The 25002-nt window shown below is 35.6% G+C and overlaps 1 long non-coding RNA gene across 1 annotated transcript in view; it reads left to right on the top strand.

Moving 5' to 3' along the window:
* The window catches only part of LOC134758362 (uncharacterized), a 267324-nt gene that overhangs the window by 47481 nt on the left and 194841 nt on the right, over window positions 1-25002 (top strand). The window contains exon 3 of the long non-coding RNA XR_010133506.1: window positions 10944-11025. This is a non-coding gene — a long non-coding RNA (uncharacterized lncRNA). The remainder of the gene's footprint in view (window positions 1-10943; window positions 11026-25002) is intronic.

The raw sequence follows: 25002 nt of genomic DNA, 5'->3' as shown, positions 1-25002 counted from the left end.
AACTAGACACCTCTGTGTCCTGCCTCAGATCATTGAGAACACCTTTTACATCAATCATTTTTTAGGATAACAGCTTGGGACAGATGTAAACTGACTGGAGCTCCTCTCAAAATTACTTTATGTTTACTTTCTGTCCCAGGACCTTTCTGATGGAGACACTATGGGAACTAGTGCAAAGAACCATGCATGATCAAACCTGAAAGCGCAAGCTATTAATACATCACAGGGCAACTTTTGACCTAGAAAGGATGGGATTTTGTAGATTTCCTTCTATCCACCCCTCAGGAAACAATCTGTGCCACCTTCTACACAGGTCCTTGTGGGTTCTAGTGGAACTGAGCCCCCAATTGCTCTTTTGATGGTTAGCTTAATAATTGTTTATTTCATTTACCCAGTTTCCTATTCTTCTTTCTTAAGATTACTTCCTTAAATAAACTACCTGCATATGTGATCATGATATGTGATGTTGATCATGTGTCAAACCGTTTTATTTTGCTTTTTTTGTGGGAAAGAATGTTGAAACTTAAATAAGAGGTATAATTTATGAAGCAATTACTATATCCTGGGACATACAACCTTGGGCTGCCATAATTTCTATATTCCTAGTTCAACTTAGAAGAACAAGCTTTTCGCTTTATTTTGTAAATTCTTGTGTGCCCAAATGAAGTAGTTAGTTAGGACTTGTGAGGAAATATGAAATTACAACAGTACAATATATTGAACACTCTGACAGGAAAAGCAATAGAATAGCAATATCCTAAGTAGTTGTCAATTATATATAACTATATTATGAGATTATATACCCATACCTATACCTATATTTATAATCTCTTTTTAAAATCTATCTTTAAATTCCACAAGGAGGTTTTCACTAGTATCTCCCTGGGATGATCTGTTTGGCCTAACGTATAGTTCCAGAATTCCATATCCACCAACTTGTATGAACATACCATTGGTGTTGTAGGCTAGTACTTATTCAAGTACTTATTCAAGGAATAGTGGTGTCAGAGACATTCAAACCAGAGCGGCTCCATCTTGAGTGAGGGCCAGGAAAATGAGGCTGGGACTTGCTGGTTTCCCTCCCCAGAAAGTTGGCATTCCTAGCTTCTAGATGTTTAAGGTTAAGGGAACAAATGAATAATGTTTACTAAACAGACTCAGACCTGGGTGTGTCCAGATATCCTAATATCTGGAGAACAAAGGCATTCCTAATTTTGCTTTAGAGATAATAACATTGATTGTTTCAAAATACAGTAATTAAGAAAATTAATCCTTCATCACAAACCCTTGTAGCAGAGCACATCTTCCATGATCTTTTTATCCTATATAAACAAGCATTGTACCTAGGGTGGATGCCATTCCTCCTTTTGCTTTCAGGAACATCTCACTCTATCTACGGAATAGCTGTACTTTCACTACTTTACTTTCTTAATAAACTTGCCTTTACTTTGCACTGCGGACTCACCCTGAATTCTTTCTTGCATGAGATCCAATAACCCTCTCTTGGGGTCTGGGTAGGGACTCCTTTCCTGTAGCAGTAGTTGTTGTAATACCTAGTTGTGGTAGTAGCTAGTATTATTCAAGGAATATTTCAGCTCTTAACTTGAGAAATAATACAGTTGATTTATACATTCTGGCCACTTGCTAGGTGAGTGGGTGTGAGAAACGTGATGTTAGTTCTGGTTGTCTGTCATCTCTAAGTCAAACATTTATTTTCTAGAATGACATCTTTAAGTTCTCTGTTTTACCCTGGTACATAACTGCCAACCCCAGTGTCTCTTTCATCAATCTTGCGTTGTAAATGACTAATGACTATGATAAGCAGGAACCTCCTAAAAATCTGAAAATCTGTGATAGACATGTAGATTCAACATGTATTGTTTAAAACTACTGAGATTCTAGGGTTATCTATTAGCATAATACAAACCAGACTGATACACCTATGCAGTTGTTCCTTAGTGATAAACTATTTGCATTTTTCACATCATCTTTAATTATTAATATGTTTTTGTAATGAATACTATGATAATAATCAGATATTTATTTTCTGCTATAACTTATAGCTACCGATTGTCATTTAAGGTGTTTTTCTTCTCTGGTAGTGCTCTACTATGTTGTTGCTAATTCAATTCTCCAAATTAAGTATTTCATTGCAGCCAACTTATTTGATGGAAATCAGTTCCCTGCTTTATTCAAATGAACAAACAGAAAGTTATAAGGAGGCATTTTTATATTTTCTAATAGATGAACCCCAAAAGAAGCATCAAAATATTTTCTGGAATTCAGCAATTTCAGTTATTCATGTGTTTATGTATGTTGTCAATTAATTGATACTGCTTACCAAAATGTAAATGTTTTCAATTCATCCCTTGTCATTTAGTAACAAAGCCAATGAATGCTAATGCCCAATATTGAAATTATGAGAGGCTGACAAACAGATTCCTTCTCTCATTCTTTATTCAACTTCATTCATATGGCAATAATTATCCTCCAAGCCATATTTCTCTAATTTTTATTTAGATGTTGTTTCAACAGAAGGATACTTGCATTTGAAACATTTATGCATACTATTCAAATTAAGTCATTTTCAACCCTAGTGATCACATTCCTTTATAGCATCAGTGACAAATCACACTTGGAAGGGAAATAACACAAAAAATGTCAGGAGTGAGTCAAGCATTTTATAAAATATTGAAAGGAGAATACCACTAATCTATTTATTTACTCTGAATTCAATAAAGAAATCAAATTGGAGTTACTTTAAGAAATAAATTTGAAGCCATCTGTAGTTTCATTCATAGTTTCCTACTTTTTACTCATAATAATCAATTAATTATATTTTAATTTATATGGAGAAAATTTTTTCTTAGAATAGAAAATTGTTGTATATGATCACCAATAAAAAGGCATTTAAAATGAAATTTCAATGAACGTAAACAATGTGCTTTGAATAAATCAGTAGAATAACCTGGCAAAAGAGAAAGAAAATCTTTGTATCCATAGATATCCAAATATAGTATATACAAATATTTGAAAGAAGGGTGAAAGTACATATGAAAACAAATAAGGGAACAACAGACATGGGAGACTCCTTGAAGGTGGGTGGAGGTAAGAGGGTGAGCATCGAAAAAGTACCTGTTGGGTACTATGCTTATTACCTGGGTGGCAAAATAATTTGGACACCAAATCCCTGTGATATGTAATTTACCTATATAACAAACCTGCACATATACCATTTTTCATGCGCATCAGTGTGAAGAGACCACCAAACAGGCTTTGTGTGAGCAATAAAGCTTTTAATCACCTGAGTGCAGGAGGGCTGAGTCCAAAAAGAGAGTCAGCGAAGGGAGATAGCGGTGGGACCGTTTTACAAGATTTGGGCAGGTAAAGGAAAATTACAGTCAAAGGGGGGTTGTTCTCTGGCGGGCAGGAGTGGGGGTCACAAGGTGCTCAGTAGGGAGCTTTTGAGCCAGGATGAGCCAGGAGAAGGAATTTCATGAGACAATGTCATCAGTTAAGGCAGGAACAGGCCATTTTCACTTCTTTTGTGGTGGAATGTCATCGGTTAAGTCAGGAACCGGCCATCTGGATGTGTACGTGCAGGTCACAGGGGATATGATGGCTTAGCTTGGTCTCAGAGGCCTGACATTCCTGTCTTCTTATATTAATAAGAAAAATAAAATGAAATAGTGGTAAAGTGTTGGGACGGTGAAAATTTTGGGGGGTGGTATGGAGAGATAATGGGCGATGTTTCTCAGGGCTACTTCAAGCGGGATTAGGGGCGGCATGGGAACCTAGAGTGGGAGAGATTAAGCTGAAGGAAGATTTTGTGGTAAGGGGTGAAATTGTGGGGTTTTTAGAAGAAACATTTGTCATGTAGAATTATTGGTGACGGCCTGGATACGGTTTTGTATGAATTGAAAAACTAAACGGAATAAGAGAAGGAGAAAAACAGGTATTAAAGGTCTAAGAATTGGGAGGACCCAGGACATCTAATTAGAGAGTGCCTAAGGAGGTTCAGCATAGTCCTGCCAGCAAAGATTATTTATTTACTTTAAGAGTTAAGAGTGGCAGTTTGGGGATAGCACCAGGAGGTATCAGCTGTGATGGCTTAGAGAAACAGTGTAAACCAGCAGTGTAAACAAAAGCAGGGCATGTATGAGTAGTTGAGAACGGTGAATAGGAGTATGACTAGACAGAAGAAGTAGGGATGACAAGTTTTTTGGGGCACAGTCCAAGTTGGTCTGGTGTCTGGAATAAGACTGGGGCCTAATAAAAAGGAGCATCTAAACAGGAGCTCAAATGGACTGTACTCTGTAGCATTCCGAGGACAGGCCTGAATTCTGAGAAGGGAAAGTGATAAAAGTATTGTGTAGTCCTTTTTAAGTTGGTGGCTGAACTTGGTGAGGTGTGTTTTTAAAAGACCATTAGTCTGTTCTATCTTTCCTGAAGACTGAGGACTGTTAGGGATATAAAGGTTTCACTGAATACCAAGAGCCTGAAAAAATGCTTGGCTGATTTGACTAATAAAGGCCGATCTGTTATAGGACTGTATAGAGGTGGGAAGGCCAAACCGAGGAATTATGTCTGACAGAAGGGAAGAAATGACTGTGGTGGCCTTCTCAGACCTTGTAGGAAAGGCCTGTACCTATCCAGTGAAAGTGTTTACCTAGACTAAGAGATATTTTAGTTTTCTTACTCGGGGCATGTGAGTAGTCAATTTGCCAGTCCTGGGCAGGGACAAATCCCCGAGCTTGATGTGTAGGAAAGGGAGGGGGCCTGGACAATCCCTGAGGGGTAGTAGAATAGCAGATGGAACACTGAGAAGTGATCTCCTTGAGGATAGATTTCCAGGATGGAAAGGAAATGAGAGGTTGTAAGAGACGGGCTAGCGGCTTGTAACCTATGTGGAAGAGGTTATGAAATGACGACAGAATAAAATGGGCCTGTGAGGCTGGAAGGAGATATTTTCCTTGGTCTAAGAACCATTTGCCTTGTGTGGGACAAGATTGATAGGTGGAAGTTTCAGCGGGGGAGTAGGATGTGAAGGATCAGTGGGAGTGACCGATGTGAAGGAGAAAAACTGAAAGTGAGGGATATAAGTTGGATTGGTAGCTGCTTTTTTAGCTATCTCATCAGCATAAGCATTGTCCTGAGCGATGGGATCTGATGCCCTTTAATGGCCTTTGAAGTGAATTACTCTAGCTTCCTTTAGAAGTAAAACGGCTTTGAGAAGCATTTTTATTAAAGAGGCATTACTGATAGAGGACCCTTGCCTAGTGAGGAAACCTCTTGCATGATGGTGCAGGATATGGAAGGCATATTTAGAGTCAGTATAAATATTGACGTTTAGTCCTTTTGCAAGAGTGAGGGCTTGACTTAAGGCAATGAGTTAAGCTTGCTGAGAGGTAGTGGAGGGGGACAGAGCAGTAGCCTCAATGATAGATGTGGAAGATACTATAGCATAGCCTGCCTTTGCTGGTGAGTGGCGATTAGGCCTGGTGGAACTGCCATCAATAAACCAAGTGTGTTCAGGGTGAGGAAGATGAAAGAAGGAAATGTGGGGAAATGTGGTGAACGTCAAGTGGATCAGAGAGATTCAGTCATGAGGGTCAGGTGTGGTATCCGGAATAATGTGGGAGACTCAACAAAGAGTGAGTACAGCTGAAGGAGCCAGGAAGCAGAAAGTATATGTGTCAGGTGTGAGGAAGAAAATAGATTTTGGAAGTTATGAGAACTGTAGAGAGTGAGTTGAGCATAGTTTGTGATTTTAAGGGCCTCTAAAAGTATTAGGGCAGTGGCAGCCGCCACACACAGACTTGAGGGCTAGGCCAAACAGTAAGGTCAAGTTGTTTGGATAAAAAGGCTACAGGGTGCAGTCCTGGTCCTAGTGTAAGAATTCTGACCGCACTAACCATGCCTAGGAAGGAAAGGAGTTGTTGTTTTGTAAGGGATTGGGGTTTGGGAGATTAGTCAGACACGATCAGCAGGGAGAGCACATGTGTTTTTATGAGAATTATGCCGAGATAGGTAACAGATGAGGATGAAATTTGGGCTTAACTGAAGTAATGGGGGCTGTCTGTGAAGCCTTGCAGCAGTACAGCCCAGGTAATTTGCTGAGCCTAATCAGTGTCAGGGTCAGTCCAAGTGAAAGTGAAGAGAGGCTGGGATGAAGGGTGCAAAGGAATAGTAAAGAAAGCATGTTTGAGATCTGAAACAGAATAATGGATTGTGGAGGGAGGTATTGAGGATGGGAGAGTATATGGGTTTGGCACCATGGGGTGGATAGGCAAAACAATTTTGTTGATAAGGCTCAGATCCTGAACTAACCTGTAAGGCTTTTCTGGTTCTAGGACAGGTAAAATGGGGGAATTGTAAGAAGAGTTTATAGGCTTTAAAAGGCCATGCTGTAACAGGTGACTGATAACAGGCTTTAATCTTTTTAAAGCGCACTGTGGGATGGGATATTGGCGTTGAGCAGGGTAAGGGTGATTAGGTTTTAATGAGATGGTAAGGGTTGCATGATCAGTCACCAAGGAGGGAGTAGAGGTGTCCTATACTTGTGGGTTAAGGTGGGGGGATACAAGAGGAGGATGCAAAGGAGGCTTTGGATTGGGAAGAAGGGTGGCAATGAGATGTAGCTGTAGTCCAGGAATAGTCAGGAAAGCAGATAATTTAGTTAAAGTGTCTCAGCCTAATAAGGGAACTGAGCAGGTGGGGATAACTAAAAAGGAGTGCATTAAAGAGTATTGTCTAAGTTGGCACCAGAGTTGGGGAGTTTTAAGAGGTTTATAAGCTTGGCTGTCAATACCTGCAACAGTTATGGAGGCAAGGGAAACAGGCCCTTGAAAAGAAGGTAATGTGGAGTGGGTAGGCTTTGTATTGATTAAGAAGGGGACAGACTTACCCTTCACTGTGAGAGTTACCAAAAGCTCGGCGTCCGTGACGGTCTAAGGGGCTTCTGAGGCGATCGGGCAGTGCCAGTCTTCAGCTGCTAAGCCGAGAAGATCTGGGAAGGAGTCAGTCAGAGAGCCTTGGGCCAGAGTTCCAGGGGCTCTGGGAGTGGCTGCCAGGTGAGTTGAACAGTCCGATTTCCAGTGGGGTCCCACACAGATGGGACACAGCTTGGGAGGAATCCTGGGCTGCAGGCATTCCTTGGCCTGGTGGCCAGATTTCTGGCACTTGTAGCAAGTTCCTGGGGGAGGCAGTTCTGGAGGAACACCTGGCCACTGCGGTTTAGGTGTTTGGAAGTTCTTGTGTGCTGGAGATGTGGCTGGGGTTTGTCTCACAGTGGAAGCAAGGAAGGAATTGCAACTCAGAAATATGTTGCTACTTGGCTGCCTCTACTCTATTATTGTACACCTTGAAGGCGAGGTTAATTAAGTCCTGTTGTGGGGTTTGAGGGCTGGAATTTAATTTTTGGAGTTTTATTTAATGTCGGGAGCAGATTGGGTAATAAAATGTATATTGAGAATAAGACAGCCTTTTGACCTTTTAAGGTCTAGGGCTGTAAAGTGTCTCAGGGTTGCTGCCAAATGAGCCATGAACTAGACTGGGTTTTTATATTTGATGAAAAAGAGCCTAAACGCTATCTGATTTGAGATAAAGAAAAAGGAGCATTAACCTTGACTATGCCTTTAGCTCCAGCCACCTTTTTAAGAGTAAATTGCTGGGCAGGTGGGGGAGGGCTAGTCACGGAATGAAACTGTAGGCCGGACTGGGTGTGAGGAGGGGAGGTGATAAAAGGATTATAGGGTGGAGGAGTGGAGGCTGAGGAAGAATTGGGACCTAGCTCAGCCTGGTGAGGAGGGGAGAGGTCAGATGGGTCTGTAGAAAAGGAAGGTTAGAAAGACTTAGTGACGCTTGGGGTTGGGACTGAGGGGACAGGTGGGAGGGAAAGAAGGAAGATTTGGGATGAGTTGCATTGGGAACAGAGACTAGGAAGGGACCGATGTGTAAAAGAATGCTTGGACGTCAGGCACCTCAGACCATTTGCCTATTTTATGACAAGAATTATTTAGATCTTGTAGAATGGAAAAATTGAAAGTGCCATTTTCTGGCTATTTGGAACTACTGTCGAGTTTGTATTGGGGTCAAGTGGCATCGCAGAAGAAAATAAGATGCTTAGATTTTAGGTCAGGTGAGAGTTGAAGAGGTTTTAAGTTCTTAAGAACACAGGCTAAGGGAGAAGAAGGAGGAATGGAAGGTGGAAGCTTGCCCATAGCGAAGGAGGCAAGCCCAGAGAAAAGAGAGTAGAGACACGGAGAAGGGGTGGGGGGTTCTTGCCCTCCAGAAAAGCAGAGAAGGGGTCGGGGTGTGGAAATAAGGGGTTGTGGCGCAGAATTAAGAGGTCGGGGTGCAGAAATAAGGGATCGGGGTGCAGAGATAAGAGGTCGGGGTTCCTGCCCCTCCCCCAGAAAAGTGGGACTTGCTGCTAAGGGTGAAGGAGAAGGGGTTGAGGTGTTCTTGCCCCTCCCCTAGAAAAGCGGAGAAGGGGTAGAGACACGGAGAGAAGGGGTTGGGGTTCTTGCCTCTCCCCAAGAAAAGCAGGACTTGCTGCTAAGGGTGAAGGACCAAGGCAGGCATCCCTGTGTGGTCTGACACCCCTGAAACATGGGTGAATAATCAGAGAGGTGTCCCTGCAATGATTAAACACCAAGGGAAGGCTGCCTTCCCAGTCCATGACCGGTGCCAGAGTTTTGGGTCCACAGATAAAACGTGTCTCCTTTGTCTCTACCAGAAAATGAAAGGAATTGAAATGAAGAGATGGGAGAGATTGAAGTGTGGCGGCAAGACTGAAAGGAGAAAGAGGTTGAGGGATAGTGAGGGAGGTTGGAGAAGAGAGTAAAAAGAGGCCGCTTACCGGATTTGAAATTGGTGAGACGTCTCTTGTGCTGGTCGGTCTGAGGACCTGAGATTGTAGGTGGATCTTTCTCACGGAGCAAAGAGCAGGAGGACAGGGGATTGATCTCCCAAGGGAGGTCCCCCGATCTGAGTCACAGCACCAAATTTCATGCATGTCCATGTGAAGAGACCACCAAACAGGCTTTGTGTGAGCAATAAAGCTTTTAATCACCTGGGTGCATGCGGGCTGAGTCCAAAAAGAGAGTCAGTGAAGGGAGATAGGGTTGGGACCGTTTTACAAGATTTGGGCAGGTAAAGGAAAATTACAGTCAAAGGGGGGTTGTTCTCTGGCAGGCAGGAGTGGGGGTCACAAGGTGCTCAGTAGGGGAGCTTTTGAGCCAGGATGAGCCAGGAGAAGGAATTTCACAAGGCAATGTCATCAGTTAAGGCAGGAACAGGCCATTTTCACTTCTTTTGTGGTGGAATGTCATCAGTTAAGTCAGGAACCGGCCATCTGGATGTGTACGTGCAGGTCACAGGGGATGTGATGGCTTAGCTTGGGCTCAGAGGCCTGACACCATTGAATGCAAAATAAAAGTTTAAAAAATTGTATAGCTAGGTACTATTATACCAGTTTTACAGATGAAGAAATTAAACTTGTTTGGGGCAACAGAGCTAGCCTTGAAACCAGCATTTCAAACCAGATAGACAGACTCTAAAGCCCAAAAGAGAAAGAAAATCTTCAAGAATAAATATATTAATAGAGATTTCAATACAGTATATACAAAGATTAACAAGAAGAGTGAGAGTACATATGGGCACAAATAAGGGAAAAACAGACAAGGGAGACTACTTAAAGTTAGAGGGAGGATTTTATTTTCCCAATATTTTATTATTACAATCAATGCTGTAATGAACATCTAAGTGTAAATAGCTCTCCATCCTGCTTAAGTATTTGCTTAAGCAATTCCTAAATATAGAATGATTGAGTCAAGAAATATGCAAGATTTTATGGCTTTTTCTACATATTGTTAAATTACTCTTCTGGGTTACTGCACCAGAAGGCCATCAGCAAAGAGTGAGAGCATATCTGTTTTATTTTGTCTTCAAAAAGTTTGGCGTTATTTAAATAAAAATTTGTTTAGTTTGTAGGGCAAAAAAAGAGAGAGTAAAATAATCGTATTCATAATTATAGAAAATATGTCAAATAATATACGTATATTAAGAAACTACTACACATTCTGATAAAGTTTCTTGCATAGTAAATAAATATGGAGCTTAGAAAAAGAAAATGTTAAGATTATTTTTCTCTAAAAATAATTTGTTACCTTTTCTGCATTAAGTTTCAAAGCAATTGATATTTACACAATGTTTCAAGAATATATTCCTGGAATTTTTTTTCAGCATTCTATAACAATATGACACCAGCATCCTCATTCTTTTACTTTCTATGATTTTCAAAATGAAACTTGTAATGTAATGTTAACTAATTTCCTGATGGTAGCCATCAATAAAAATTGGCATTAGGTCTCTGGGAAGCTGATGCTACTTATTTTGGAAATCAGTGTAAAGGTATTTGGGGAATTTCTAATATAAATTGAAGGTGTCTTTTCTATACATCTTACTTGAGCCACAAAATGAGTCAAAATTTAAATCAAGGGTAAATAATACAGTAGAACAAAGTATACAGAACTCATTAAAATTTAAAGTTTAAAAATTATTCAGAGGAATGTATTATTTGGTATCTGAAAGAATAGCTTTATTTTCACAATTTTAAGTGCCAAAAAGTAAGAAAATAGAAGTCTACATTTTATTTTATCGTAAAATAATATTCTATTCTTCAAACTTGCTATATGTGTTATGTAATTCCCTTATGTCGACTATTAAAGGGCTGTCTAAACAGACAACATGTGTGACAGAGATTGGGTGATTTCTCACAACACCACTTTTTCATCATGGGTATCTGGAAACAGTACTTCAAAAAATTGCAGTCCTCTTGTGGTTTGTTACTTGCTATGTGATTTGGCCAAAGGACTGTGGGTAGAAGAGATTTACATACATCGACCTGGCTGTAATACATTCTTTACTCTCTGTCATAGGCTATCATTGCCAACTGTATTCAGCGGATCCAATGAAGAATTCTGCATCCAGCCCTAGGGATGTTGGAGACACAAGCTGCAGGTAGCTTGGATCCCTGGATCCTTCTTGTAGGAGAGCATCACTTTAAACCTACTTTATCACTGCTATTATGAAAGGGAGAAATAAGCTTTTATTATTTTAATCCACCAAGATATTTTGGCTGTTCTTGACAGCAGCCAGAAATTAATTATTTTGACTAATAAAATATAAAGCCATATTAGAAAGCTTTTATGGTTACGTCAGAATGTTCAAAATAAAAATGCCAGATATTTAATAATGTTATTGGGCTTAATCTATTCTATTTTGATTGATCACTGATAGGAAAATCTGTATTATTTTACATGAGTTTTGTTTCTTAGATTTCACATGCTTAAAGCAGTACCTAAAAGCATTAAAATATACATTTTAGACAGTTGTAAAGCAGGTTGCTAATTATACATAATATAAATAGAAGTAGAAAATATAATTATTATGCCCTTAATATTTTGACTTAAGTATACTACATTCTTGGCATGCACTTGCCTGTATAAAATGAAGCTTAATAACACAAGAATGTAACCATCATTAATACAATTCAGAAACCCATACAGAGTGATTAAAATAACTCAAATTGCCCTTGATCATATTTCTGACCACTTATCAGAACTGTCTTTATACCGTCATTAGCTGAGCTTCTCTTTTATAGTTTCCTATGTCCTTGTCAAGTAATTGCTTCAGAACCAGATCAATGAGAATCTACTAAAAAGAATTAAGATCAAACTCAGCCCAAATACCCTTTTCAATGTAGAACTGTCCTCTTTGACATTAGTATAGAACAATTAATATACATTTATGTTCACCACTGTCCCTAAATTCCCTCTATTGGGCAAAAGAATTGCAAAGATTTAGGATTTTTTGCACAATTCAACATAGCCTTCAGAGGAAGATATATGCTATTATGACATCTGAAACTCTACTAGTTCAATGAATTTCTCAGAATGATGGTAAGTTTTTTGTGGTTGATATGCCTGAAAAAATGTTCTCCACAATGGGAAAGAAATAATTAAACCTGGCAGTGTTTCCTTCTGCAAGCTATCAAAGTGAAAGGCTAGAAATTGCAGAACAGTGATTATGTGCTGCTCAAATGTCTATTGAAATGGTATTCAGAATTAGTACTGTAGCCAATATATTTAATTCTAAATTTCAATGTAACAATTATTGGCTGAGAACATAGTGAGAGCAGATAGACCATAGAGGTTGTGCTATCACTGTGCTAAACATGTTTATAGTCTATTAAGTATAGTCCATTATAGTCCAAAAATAAGGGAAATATAAGTAAAATGTGTAAATATTATGAAAGATGTTCAAATCTGTATTGTGCCAATCAAAGAATGTCAATAACTCATAGAAAATATTCTTTTGGGTGTTTTAAAATTTAGTTGCTCCTGAATTTCTCTAGTTAAAAATAATTGTGTATATGTGTGTATATTTTTAATTTTGAATCTTTCTTTTATTATTATATAAGAGTGACTTGTTCTTACTTTGAAAAGTTTTGTATACACAGAAAATGTAAGGATGAAATTACAAGTACATATAATCTCATTACCCAGAAGCAATTACTACTAATATTTTGGTGTTTTAATAGCCAATAATTTCTGATAACATTTTTAAAAAGTTGGTGCATATAAAGTTTTATATCTCTATGTTTACCATTTCACATTATAGCAGCACAACTTCTAAGTATTTACAAGTGTTACTCAAATGCTCACATTTTATTTTATGTTCTCTTTTATTGTTGAACCTCAATAGGTTATTTTCAATATTTCACTTTATATGTAACATTGGTAAGAGCACCTTTGTCAAGATACTGAGATATTTCCTCAACCATACTACATATTATGTCTTCAGGAATTGAAATTACTGGTTCAAAAAGAAAAAAAAAACAACACATTTTAGAAATTCTTGCTACATACTACGAAGTAATTTTCCTAAGTACCAATTCCCACTGTCAAAATATATTCATCTCACTATATCTCTGTATTTATGTATGCTAAATTTGATCTATTTCTACATTATTGTTATTTTGAACTGTATTCCTCTGTTCAGGGTTTGGATAAATATTTTCACCCCTTTCTATAATTTAATTTTTATGACTTGATGAAAACAAGCTGTTATTTTCATGTTTTCCCTTCAGAGTTATTTAGGGTTTTTTTTAATACTTTCTTATAGGCTCACTTTGGACGCATTGTGTGCATTAGGTGAGTCTACTAGTAAAACAACAATCAAATTTTCCACATTAGAGGACAAAGTTGTGGCAAGACATCTATAATCCATTCACATCAGCTAAGTCAAAGCATGGAATGGTTCAGGAAGCTGCCAAATATATTGTGCTTTGAAAAAGTCAAATAATTGATTGGCCAACAAATTTTCAAAATTTTTCTCGAAAACATGGTTTATGCCACTGTATGTGCAGTTTAAAAAATGTTAAAAGTTTTTCTAAAGTACCAAGATTTTATTTGAAACAAAATAACCATTTAATACTCCTTCATCAAGTTCATGAAAGCTGTATTTAACTTAAGAGTGGAGAGCAACATAGCAAACTAGATGATCTCCTAGAAATCTATAACTTTCCACTATCACTTGAGGATGTTTATCAGGATTATAATTGAATAACAGATTTCATTATAGTTTACACATCTTAGATTATGATTATTGCTGTCAAAGTTTCTGAGATTTACTATTTCTCTTTTAAAATATGACATAGTAAAAGTTTCTTTCAGTAAAACAGTTTATCTCCTTTAATAATTGTGGAATGTAAAAATAGTTTTGACAATAAAATATTTGTATTATTCTACTTTTAAGAGTATTTTAGTAAATTTATTAACTTGAAAACTCAAGACATTATTTACATCTATTTTCTTTTTGGTCATACAGATATTTTAAAAAATGCTATAAAGTTGATATTAGTATTATTTATACAAAAAGATCTATAGTTTTGGGTGTAGTAGATAGGATGATAATTAGGCTCATGGGCTCAGATTATTTTACTTATGTTGAAATTGAGGTATAATCTCATATGGAATCTATGATATTGAGAAGGCTATTTAACCTTATTACATATAAGCCTTCTCATTTATAAAATGAAGACTAAGATACTAGCAGCTTGAATTGTGTGGGATAGATGAGATAATATATGTAAAGCATTTAGCCCAATACCTGACAATAAGATAATTGACAATTATTAAAGGTTACTAAAGAAGTAGTACTAGGAATAATATGGTTGGTATTTTATGGAAGATAATTTATTTTAAGGTACATAAGTGTCATTTTTTTTGAAAAAGTAATATTTTATGACAAAACAAAATGCCATCTTTAATCCACATATTAAAAGAATTAGATAAAAACTTTCAATTAACATCATTACAAGAATGAATGTGTAAATATAGTAAATATAAAACCCTATTATATAAAGTTGGGAATAGATGACTCATATCTTATGCTTAGTCTTTCCTCGATTCTATATAGTGTTCTCAGAAGAGCTTCTTTTTCTGTCATAATTTTGTTTTGTTTTCATATTTGGTGGTGGTTGTGGGCCTTAAAAATCTTATCTATTCCAAAACATTATCCTTTATGCTGCTTGTATATTTTGGAGCATTTAGTTAATCCAAACACAACTTTATCCATTTATAACTGATGTAGTAATAGTTACTATTAATTACATACCATAAACTTGACAGTATTCACAACTTGCAGTATCAACACAATTTTTTTTGCATCATTGCTTTGCCTTTCATATGTTAGCAGAAGATCACACTTTGAGATTGGAAAACATAAGTAAAACTACATAAAATTTCTCCATACCAGTTTTGAACCAAATAAAAGATTTAGAGAGATGATGAGTAAAATATCAGCAATATTACTAAGAAAGAAATTTGGAGAATGTAATGTAGAAGTGGCAAAATAGACTTGTAAATATAAGCAACCTCCCAAATACCTTGAACACACTTTTTCCAGAGAAGCCTGCCTACCCTTTAGAAGTTAAATACTACCCCACTAAGCCTACCCATAATGAGAAGCATGTTATTGGATGCATCCTTGCTGTAGGCACAAGCATACCAAAGCAAGAAATTCCTGTAGGCAGAAAGAGACAAAAGTAGCTGGGCTGCCCACTCACTTTCTAGAAACTGAGAAAGGCTGAAAAAGCCCAGGTAGCATATGCTTGGGACATGCTTCTTAAGAGGAGGAGAAGGACTTGGTATTTTCCCTACTTTCTTATAGCTACCATATGAGGTCATTAACCTTGTTAGCAAGATTATAGTACTAGAAGCATTATTTTTGTTCCCTTTTTAGTGGGTTTGTACAAGATGTGATGTAACTACATATATACATACAATACTAGCTTAAAAAAACAGAAAAAAATCACAAAGAAATGTTATAAATTGAACTAGATGAAAATTAATAAATTCTTATAATTAGCCCAATCCATGAGCAGCATGGAAAAAACAAAGCTGTGTCCACTCTTTCTCAACTGTAAAACATTTTCGTGTGAGTAATCCCCATGACCTAAAAAGAAACAGGATGATTTTAGTTATATTTGTATATATTTTACTTATATATTAAGTATATATTTCACATACATATTACACACCTTAAATTGTGAATGCCTTCTAATCATGTCTGCATTGAAATTTATGCTTCCTAACCTGACATTGGAGCCATAAGATTGGACTGTTTCAACTCACTATGTTTTTAACCAAATATATTCTCTGCACCTTTTCACTTTACCTGGTAATCTCTGTTCCCTGTCGTTTGCTTGGATTGAGTCATCTTGATTTTCAGATGGCGAGTAAAATGTCACTTTCTCTGAGAAGCCAACTTTCACAGCCCAATCTAAAGCAGATCCCTAGTGACATAATCTCTTAATTAACCAGTGTTTTAAAATATTTGATTTTCTTAGTAAACTTAAGTCCATGAGGGTTTTGTTTAGCTCTGATTGCCTAGTGTCTATAGTACATGAAAAGCAGTAACCACTCTAAAACCAACTTTTTGAATAAATGAATGAGTGAATGAATGAATTAATGTGCTCAATCTTCTTCCAGCTGTAAGCAACATAACTATGCCATTATCATTTATTTACTTGGATTACTAAAATAACCTTATAAAAAATCTCTGTATCTAATTTTGCCTTATACTAATCCATTATTCATATCCTCTTCACTGCAAAGAATGATCTTGTAAAGTATAAATCTGATCACAATCACGTCTCTTCCTTAAAGCCCTCCCATTATTTTCTGTTGTACTAATAAAAGATAAAAATACTCATTATTATATGCAAAGGTATACATGACAGGTTCCAGGTCAAACCATATTTCCTTGTATGTTTTCCTCCGTCACTAGGTTAGAGTCACACAAAAAATATTTTAGTATTTTTTCCTTAATTGAAAAATACAAAATCAAACATATTTATGGTGTACATGAAGTTTTGATACATGTATACATTGTGAAATGATCAAATCCAGCTAATTAACATATCCATCACCTCACGTGCTTATTTTTTGTGATGAGATTATTTAAAATCTACTCGGCAATTTTTACATTTACATTATCATTATTATAGTCACCATGCTGTACAATAGATTTCCAGAATTTATTTCTCTTGTCTAATTGAAACTTTGTGCCCTTTAGCCAACATCTCTCCACTTACCAACCCTGTCTCACTGCCCCCTTGAGTACAACCACCAATGTACTTTCTGGTTCTATGATTTCCATTATCTTTAGATTCCACATATAAGAGATCATGCAGTATTTGTATTCCTATGCCTAGCTTATCTCCTTAACATAATATCCTCCAGACTCATCCATGTTGTTGGAAATAAGATTTCCTTCTTTTTAAAATCTCAGTAGTATTCTATTGTGTATATATAGCACATTATTTTTTGTTTATTCATTTGTTGATGAGCATTTAGGTTGTTCCATATCTTGTTTATTGTGAATAATGCTGAAATGAACATGAGAGTGCAGCTATCTCCTCAACATACTGATTTCATTTACTTTGAATATATACACAGTAGTGGGATTGCTGCATTATATGGTAATTTTCTGAGGAACCTCCATACTGATTTCTATAGTGGCTGTACTACTTTACACTCCCACTGACAGTGTACATAGGATCTCTCCACATCTGTGCCAACGCTTATCTTCTGTCAGCTATTATTATGAATGTGAAATTATATCACCTTGTGATTTTAATATGCATTTCCCTGATGACAGATGATATTGAGCACCTCTTCATATACCTGTTGGCCTTTTGTATGTTTTATTTTGGGAAATGTCTATTCAGGTCCTTCACCCTTGTTTTCCTGAGATTACATATTTTTATTCCTGTTGAATTGTTTGATTTTCTTATATATTTTGGACAGTAACTCCTCATTAGACATATGGTTTACAAATATTTTCTGCCATTCCTCGGGTTGCCTCTTTATTCTGTTGATTTTCTCCTTTGCTGTAGAGAAGCTTGTTAGTTTGTTAGAATCATATTTGTCTATTTTTGCTTTTGTTGCCTGTGCCTTTGAGGTATTATCCAAAAAATCATTGCCTAAACCAGTGTCAAGTAGGTTTCTCCTTATGTTTTTGGCTAGTAGTTTTGGAGTTTCATGTCTTATGCTTAAGTCTTTAATCCATTTTGAGTTGACTTTTGTGTATGAGATGAGGTACACTTTCAGTGTTTTGCCCGTGGATATTCAGTTAAAATTACTTTATTCTTAATCACACCTAGCTTATTTCTGCTTCAACACCTTCACACGTTATATCCTACTCCTGAACCCAAACCTCCTATTTTTCAACCGTTTAACATTAATAATCCTTGAAGTCTCTGCATGCGTTTTGCTTCCCGTGTAAAGATTTCTTGATGCTCCCATGAGAAATAAAGTGTGCCATCTGTTCTATTGTCATTGACGGTTACAAGTATAATTGGTTCAACATACCTTTTTCCCACAAGACTATAAACTCCCTGAACATGGGCATGGCTCATCACATACAGTACTGTGCCAGAAACACAGTAGGAAATCATTATTTTTTAATAAAGTAATAAATTATTTTTAAAAATGTGCTATTGAATGAGACTTTTAAAAAGTGATGAATGATTTATTTATTCCATAAATATTTACAAAATCCCACATGCAAGCACTGTTTTATAGTCAGGAAATGCAACAAGGAAAAAATAGACAAAAGCCCTGCCTTTGGAGAGCTTATATTCAGATAAGGATAATAGATCATAAATAGATGAAATATGCAATATGTTCGAAGATGATGATAAGTTCTAAGAGGAATAAATATGTAAAGAAGGTGATGGATGTTGAGTAGGGTTCTCCATGAGTTGGAAAAAATGTAAGTGTTTCTAATGGACATATGAATATACATAACTGGAAGGTGTTAGGCATATTCTCCTTTCCCTGAACTAAATATTTCTTCGTCTTAATTTGTTGAGGACACTGTGAGACTTTGCTGAGCCTCATTAGAGACTATATCAGATCATCTTCTGACATTAATGAATCTTTATAATTTTCTTCTTATTTTAGCCTGAAGGACTTTACAATGAGAAGTGAGACACCCCTGAAATGAACTTAAGCCTTCATGCAATATATACCTCTGAAGCAGGTGCAATAGTGATTTAGGGTAATTTTACTGAACTTTTATAGTCTTTTTTCCTAGTTTTGCAGTTTTTAGAGGTGCATGAAAAACAATAGGCTCCTCATGTTCCACAGATGATTCAATTTGCCAAGCTATGCCCAGAAGAAGATACAATGTGAGGAGAAAAATAATTAGTTTAAGAATCAGAAAACCCATGTACTCATTTTAATTACTCCACATTTTGCAAGGTATCATTTTCTCTGAGCCATGATTTCTCTTGTTGTGTAATTGTACTAATAATTCTTTGCCTGCCTCATATCCTGGCTATTGTAAGACTCCAAAGAAATCATTTGTATTAAACTCATTATAAAGTAGTGAACAAATATAAGGTGATACTTATCATTAAGTTTAAGGGCACATAACTAACTTCTGTTCAAGGAAAATAGGTAATATGAACTTTTGAGTTATTAATTCATGGCTAAATACATAAAAAACAAAACAACAATAAAAAAAGTTTCTCTGAAGATTTATTTAGCCTATTTTCAGTTAAGTTAGGATTATTGACTTAAATTGTATTTATGTATATCCCTTTTAATCTTGTATTAGCATTCATTTTAAATTGCAAATATGTCTATCACTTTCATTAAATTCAGACATGCTTGAAGATAAAAATGATTTCATATTTTTATTCCTGCATATAAATTTTTACATAACTTTTAAATAAGGATATAATGAATATTTTAATATAATATTTTGTATTAAATTTGGTGAATGCCAAATATCTTCAAATTTCCCCTAGGAAACAATAAAAGAAGCATGAGTTTTTCATTTTTAGGGATATTTCAATATTTACCGGATTTAAGTTATTCTTTGAAGCTGTCCAATTATTATGCAATATATATCTTATTTTAAAAATTATTATGATCTGAAGAAGCTACATATTGGAGAATAGAGAACATCTGAAGATTTATTGAAACACCAATATTTTATTATCTCAAATTTTGAAATTCAGTTTTCAGGCAGATTCATATTGTTTAATCAATATCTCATTGCCATTGTATTTTTCAAGAATCTGTGGCTTTTCAGGCTTATTCACTTGATTCTGAAATCATTAGCTCTACTCTGAAACCATGAAAACTACTGAGTTTCTATAATCCTGTCTTCTTGATCTGTTTTTATAAAAATCTGTTAAGCATAGAGTGTGAACACACGTTGGTTACTATAGATATGATTTATAATTGTTTTGATGTCTTTTTACTATATAAGGAAAAAGTAGCACCATATTAGTTTGAAAGAGAATTATTTTATATAGTATGTATGTGTATTTTAATTGTAAATTTTCTTCACTTATAAAAATTATGCCATGGATTCCATCTTGTCCCTGGAGATTGTATTTCCCTATATTAATAGAAAGTTCACATTAACTGTTCTAAACTTATCACTATAGTATCAATCCCAACTTCTTTCATTCTCACAAATGGGAAAGGCTAAGTAAATACTTTTCTAGACTGGGTTATTTCTGTTCATATAGAAAGTAATACTAGTAAAGTCCTGCTCATGACTATAATGATAAAACATTGCTCAAGGCAACTGGTTGAGGTTGGGATGAATACCATCTGACTAATTACGGCAAAATAAAGGGGTCACATCAACATAATTAGCTCATTCTTTCTGTGAGCAGTGTAGGAAAATGTATAATATGACTTCCTAGCTACGATGGGTCCAGTTCACTAGCCTCACTAGAATATCTGTGCTCTAATTGTCTGGTGCTCTTGCTCATGCTGTCATGCTGTTTCTTCTGGGTGGAATGCTTACTCCTATTTTTCAACTTGTAAAAATGTTTGTCATGCTTAAACCTGTTAGCATAACATAGAGGTCAATTACTCAGATGGTAGACAGAGATTGCTTGAGTTTGAATACAAACTCTGCTAAAAATTTCATATGTGCTGTTGAAAAAGTTATGTAACCTCTCTATGGCTTAGTTTCTTCAGATGTTTTATCAGTCAGGGTTCACCAAAGTAATAGAACAAATTGGAGATTTTATATATGTATATAAAACTGATTTATTAAAAAGTGTTGGCTCCTGAGATTATGGAAGCCAAGAAGTCTCAAAATCTGCCATCAGAAAGCTGGAGACCCAGGAAAACCTGTGGTGTAGGGTGAAGGCCTGGAAGCCAGATTGCTGATGGTGTATGTTCCAGTCCAGATCTGAAGGCCTGAGAACCAAGAGCATTGAGGGCCAGGGAAACTCAGTTTCCCAGCTTACCAGTTAGGCAGAGAGAGGTGGAGTCCTCCCTTTCTCCACTTTCTGGTTCTAGTCATGTCCTCAATGGGTTGACTGCTGCCACTCGTATTGAGGAAGGCAATCCACTGTACTCAGTCGCCAATTCAAATGCTAATCTTTTCTGAAAACACCCTTACAGACATACCAAGAAAAAAAGTTAATGAGTTATCTGAGCATTCTGAGATCCAGTTAATTTGACACGTAAAAGTAACTATCACAGATGTTTAAAGGGTTAAGATTAAAACCAATTTTTTAGGTTAGATTAAGTCTAACTTTTTATATTACCAGAATAAAGCCACTCAGGGAATATGAGGCACTTAAAATGTTATTTGATAAAGAATAAGTACCAGTAACTGTTTCCTATTACTTTAAATTGTTGGCTGTTATAGTCTTCCTTTCCTTTAACTTTTCATTTAAGTCTTAGTTCAAATGTTATATTTTCTGTTAAGCATTTTACATTTTCTAGACGAATCATTGCTTTTGTCATCTAATTTTCATAGCATTAATGCTGTGCCCTTATGCCATGTACTATGATGAGTCAGAGTAAGTTGTATATGCTTTTTTGATTTCCACTAACTTGTGAGTTCATTAAGAAAATGAAGTTATTCATTTCCATTTTCTTGTGGTTGCTATTTAAAACTCTTCAGATTGCCTGAAAATATTTCCATGTAAACACATGTGAATCTTCACGAAGATGAGCAAAATTTCAGGTGCATCATTGATCTGTGTGCTTTTAAAATATAACTTACAAGCCAATTTTGAAAAAAATATCTTTATTTTGTACTTAAACTTAAAAGTACATACATATTACTTTGTATAAAGTGATATTACTTTGTAATATCAAGTTTAATATTTTAATAAAATCCATTTGAAAACTTTGCTTTTTAAAATTTAAGTATTTTCCCTTCATCCCTGAGCAGATTTGCATTGGAAAATATAACTAATTTCCCTCAACAAAGGAACTGAAAATTGAACTCTCTCTCCTCAAACGACCAAATATCTTTATTATTTTGATGAAACATAGTAAGAACCAAGCCTTTATTTTCCTGTACTCCTGTGGAAACTTTTTTCCCCTTGTATTCCTGCACTAAAAATAAGCTAATAGGAAATAGGGATGTCACTAAATTAGATATATCTTATAAAAAGCATATTCGGGCTAATTAAACAATGCCTTCTCTTGTCTACTACAATAACATAAAAAAATTGTGAAATCTACTGATGAAATTTACCTAGATATGTGAAACATTATAAAATATATATTTTGTGTCATTGATATGTTTGCAAAAATTATAAAACCAACAAGACCAAAATAAGCAAACAAACAACACAATAATAACAACAACAACAAAAGGAAGCATTAAATCAAAGCCAGGGCTGCATTGGAATCATATCAATTCCAGTGTTAGGTTTGATGGCAGTAGACTCTTGCTTCTGTAGGGGTTGAAAATAAATATCTTTCTTTCCCATCTCTGAGTTCATGGCTGAGTTCCCTAAAACAAAAGACAAATTTACAAAAGAAAAGTGTAAAAATTTGGGTTTTACACAGCATAGGAACTTTCAGAAGTCAAGACCCAAAGAAACAGGGAAACCTGTTGATATTTATGCTATGTTTGATGATGTAATATGTGTGGAACAGTATGATTGGACAAAGGGGTATGATCTAATAAACTGGGAAGAGCTTAGCAAGGTCTATATGTTCAGATTATTTTTTGTGCCTTAAGAGATAAGAACATTCCTTTCATCTGGGTATAGGGTGGACACCTCTAAAATGAGGGTCTATTGATCAGCAGAGAAGTAGAAATTATAAAAATAAAAAAATAGCTGGCATCAGAGGGAAATGTTTACCCAAGCAACTTAGTGGAAAGCAGAACTGGAAACACCTAACTAAAATTAAAACATTCAAATGAATTGCACTCTCAATTAAACTAGGGGGAAAGATCCTACTTATGGAAATAGTGATTGCAAAAGAAAAATATCCAACTCCATGCCAACATTAGAAAAAAAAAACGTAATTATCATCTTCTTTGAACAATTGAACTATAGACCTAAGAACGTTTGAGTATCGTATTTGAATTTACAGATTTGAATGTGTAGTTAAAAACTGTAATGATTAAAAAAAGGGTTCACAGATTTGTATCCCCTTATTCTCTTAAAAACAAACACAGATCTTTTCTAGGGTAATGGGTTTATAATATTCAAGATGATTTTGAAAGACAGGAACATCTCATCAAATAGCAAAGCTTATTATAAAGGTATATTGTGTGAGAGATTTTTATTTTTGTAATAGTATATAAAACTATGAATAGAATCAAGTAGATATAAAAGAAAATGATACATACATTTACTTGGATTCATGATGTATTATAGAGATAACATTGCAAATCAATGGGTAATTGACTAATAAATATTATGTGATGGTGGAATATTCATGGGAAAATGTGAACTTCAGCTCATGCCAATTAAATAAATCAGGTCCTAATACAAAACTAAATATATCATATTCTGAAGAAAATATAGACCATCATTATAGCCTTAGAAATAGTATAATTAATATATTAATGAAAATAGAGAATATAATTATAACCATAGGATAGGAAAAGGTTTCAAACAAGATATATTATAAAAATTATAGATTAAATAATTTGTCTTTTAACCACATCAGAAGTATATAAGTAACAAATTCCATGATCATACAAATGGTTCAAATGTATACTTGTACATTTGATTATATACAAGTGGTACTTGAAGTTTAAAAATTATACAAATGGTACTGAAAATTAAAAAGGAAATGAGAAGATATTGCTGATATATATATAAACAATAAAATATTACATAAAATATAAGTTAAAACATGCATGTTAAAAATTAAAAGATAAGACAAGATAACTTCAGCTTAATTACATAGCTCAAGTGATATAAACATGCATTACACGGAAGTGAAGATATGACATTTGTCATAACACTTTATATGACATTATTATTATCTTCAGTTCTCTTGTTGTTTCCACCACATCTGTAGTTACTTCCTCCACTGAAGTCTTAACTCCTCAAAGTCATTCCATGAGAGTTGAAATCAACTTCTTCCAAATTCCTGTGAATGTTTTTATGTTGATCTCCTCCCATGAGTCACACATCTTCTTAATGGCTTCTAGAGTGGGAATTCTTTCCAGAGATTTTCAATTTACTTTGCCAAGATTCATCAGAGGAATCACTCTTTATGGCAACTATACAAAAGGTTTTTTTTTTCTTTTTTTTTAATAAGACATGAAAGTCAGAATTACTCCTTGATCCATGATTTGCAGAATGGATGTCATTTTAGCAGGCAAGAAAATATTAATCTTATTGTACATCTTCATGAGAGCTATTAGGTGACCAGGTGCATTGTCAATGAGAGGTAATATTTTGAAAAAAAACCTTTCCCTTTGTATTTAAAATTTGGCTGTTTGTCACAAGGGGCCTAGCTTCTGCTTTCTTGGCTTTTGACATGTATTCTTCACAAAACATAATCATTTCTGGCTTTTGATTTAAAGCGAGAGATGTATGACTCCTGACTCTTCCTTTTACTTGAGCACTTAGAGGTCGTTTTAGGATTATTAATTAGCCTAATTTCAGTATGGTGTCTCAGGGAATAGAGAGGCCTTAATTGTAGGAGATTGGTCAGGGTGGTGGGAAAAATTATAGGAAAGATGCTTGGAAAGCCAAGAGGCTTTGCAAAAGCTTTGGGAGAGGATTAAGCTTAAGGCAGCTGATTGTCTTATCTAGAGACTGAGAGCAAAGGATAGATAACAAGAGAATGTAAAGAAACTTATCTACATTTGTTTACTTTTGTCTCTAGAAACCAACCTTTGATCATTCACTGCAGGACTGCTCTCTACTAGGGGGTTGACAATGTTAATTACCTACAAATTGTGTTTGCTCCAAGCCTTTGTCATTAAATCTGTACTAAATAATCTGTACTTATGGGGGTAGCTGCTGCTGCTGCACTCTCATTGGCGGTGCTAAGCAGTGCGGTCCCCTACCTGGGCTGTCAGGCAAAATACCTGTGTCAGCATACTTCTTTCATCCACCCCTCAGCCAGAGTCTGCAGGACAGACTTAGAGGCAGGTGGTGCCCTGTGTGAGGACTGC

The sequence above is a fragment of the Gorilla gorilla genome, chromosome 3 (genome assembly GCF_029281585.2).
Source record: "Gorilla gorilla gorilla isolate KB3781 chromosome 3, NHGRI_mGorGor1-v2.1_pri, whole genome shotgun sequence".
Classification (NCBI taxonomy): domain Eukaryota; kingdom Metazoa; phylum Chordata; class Mammalia; order Primates; family Hominidae; genus Gorilla; species Gorilla gorilla.
Note: the sequence above shows the minus strand (reverse complement) of the source record. Positions and strands in the feature narration are given on the sequence as shown.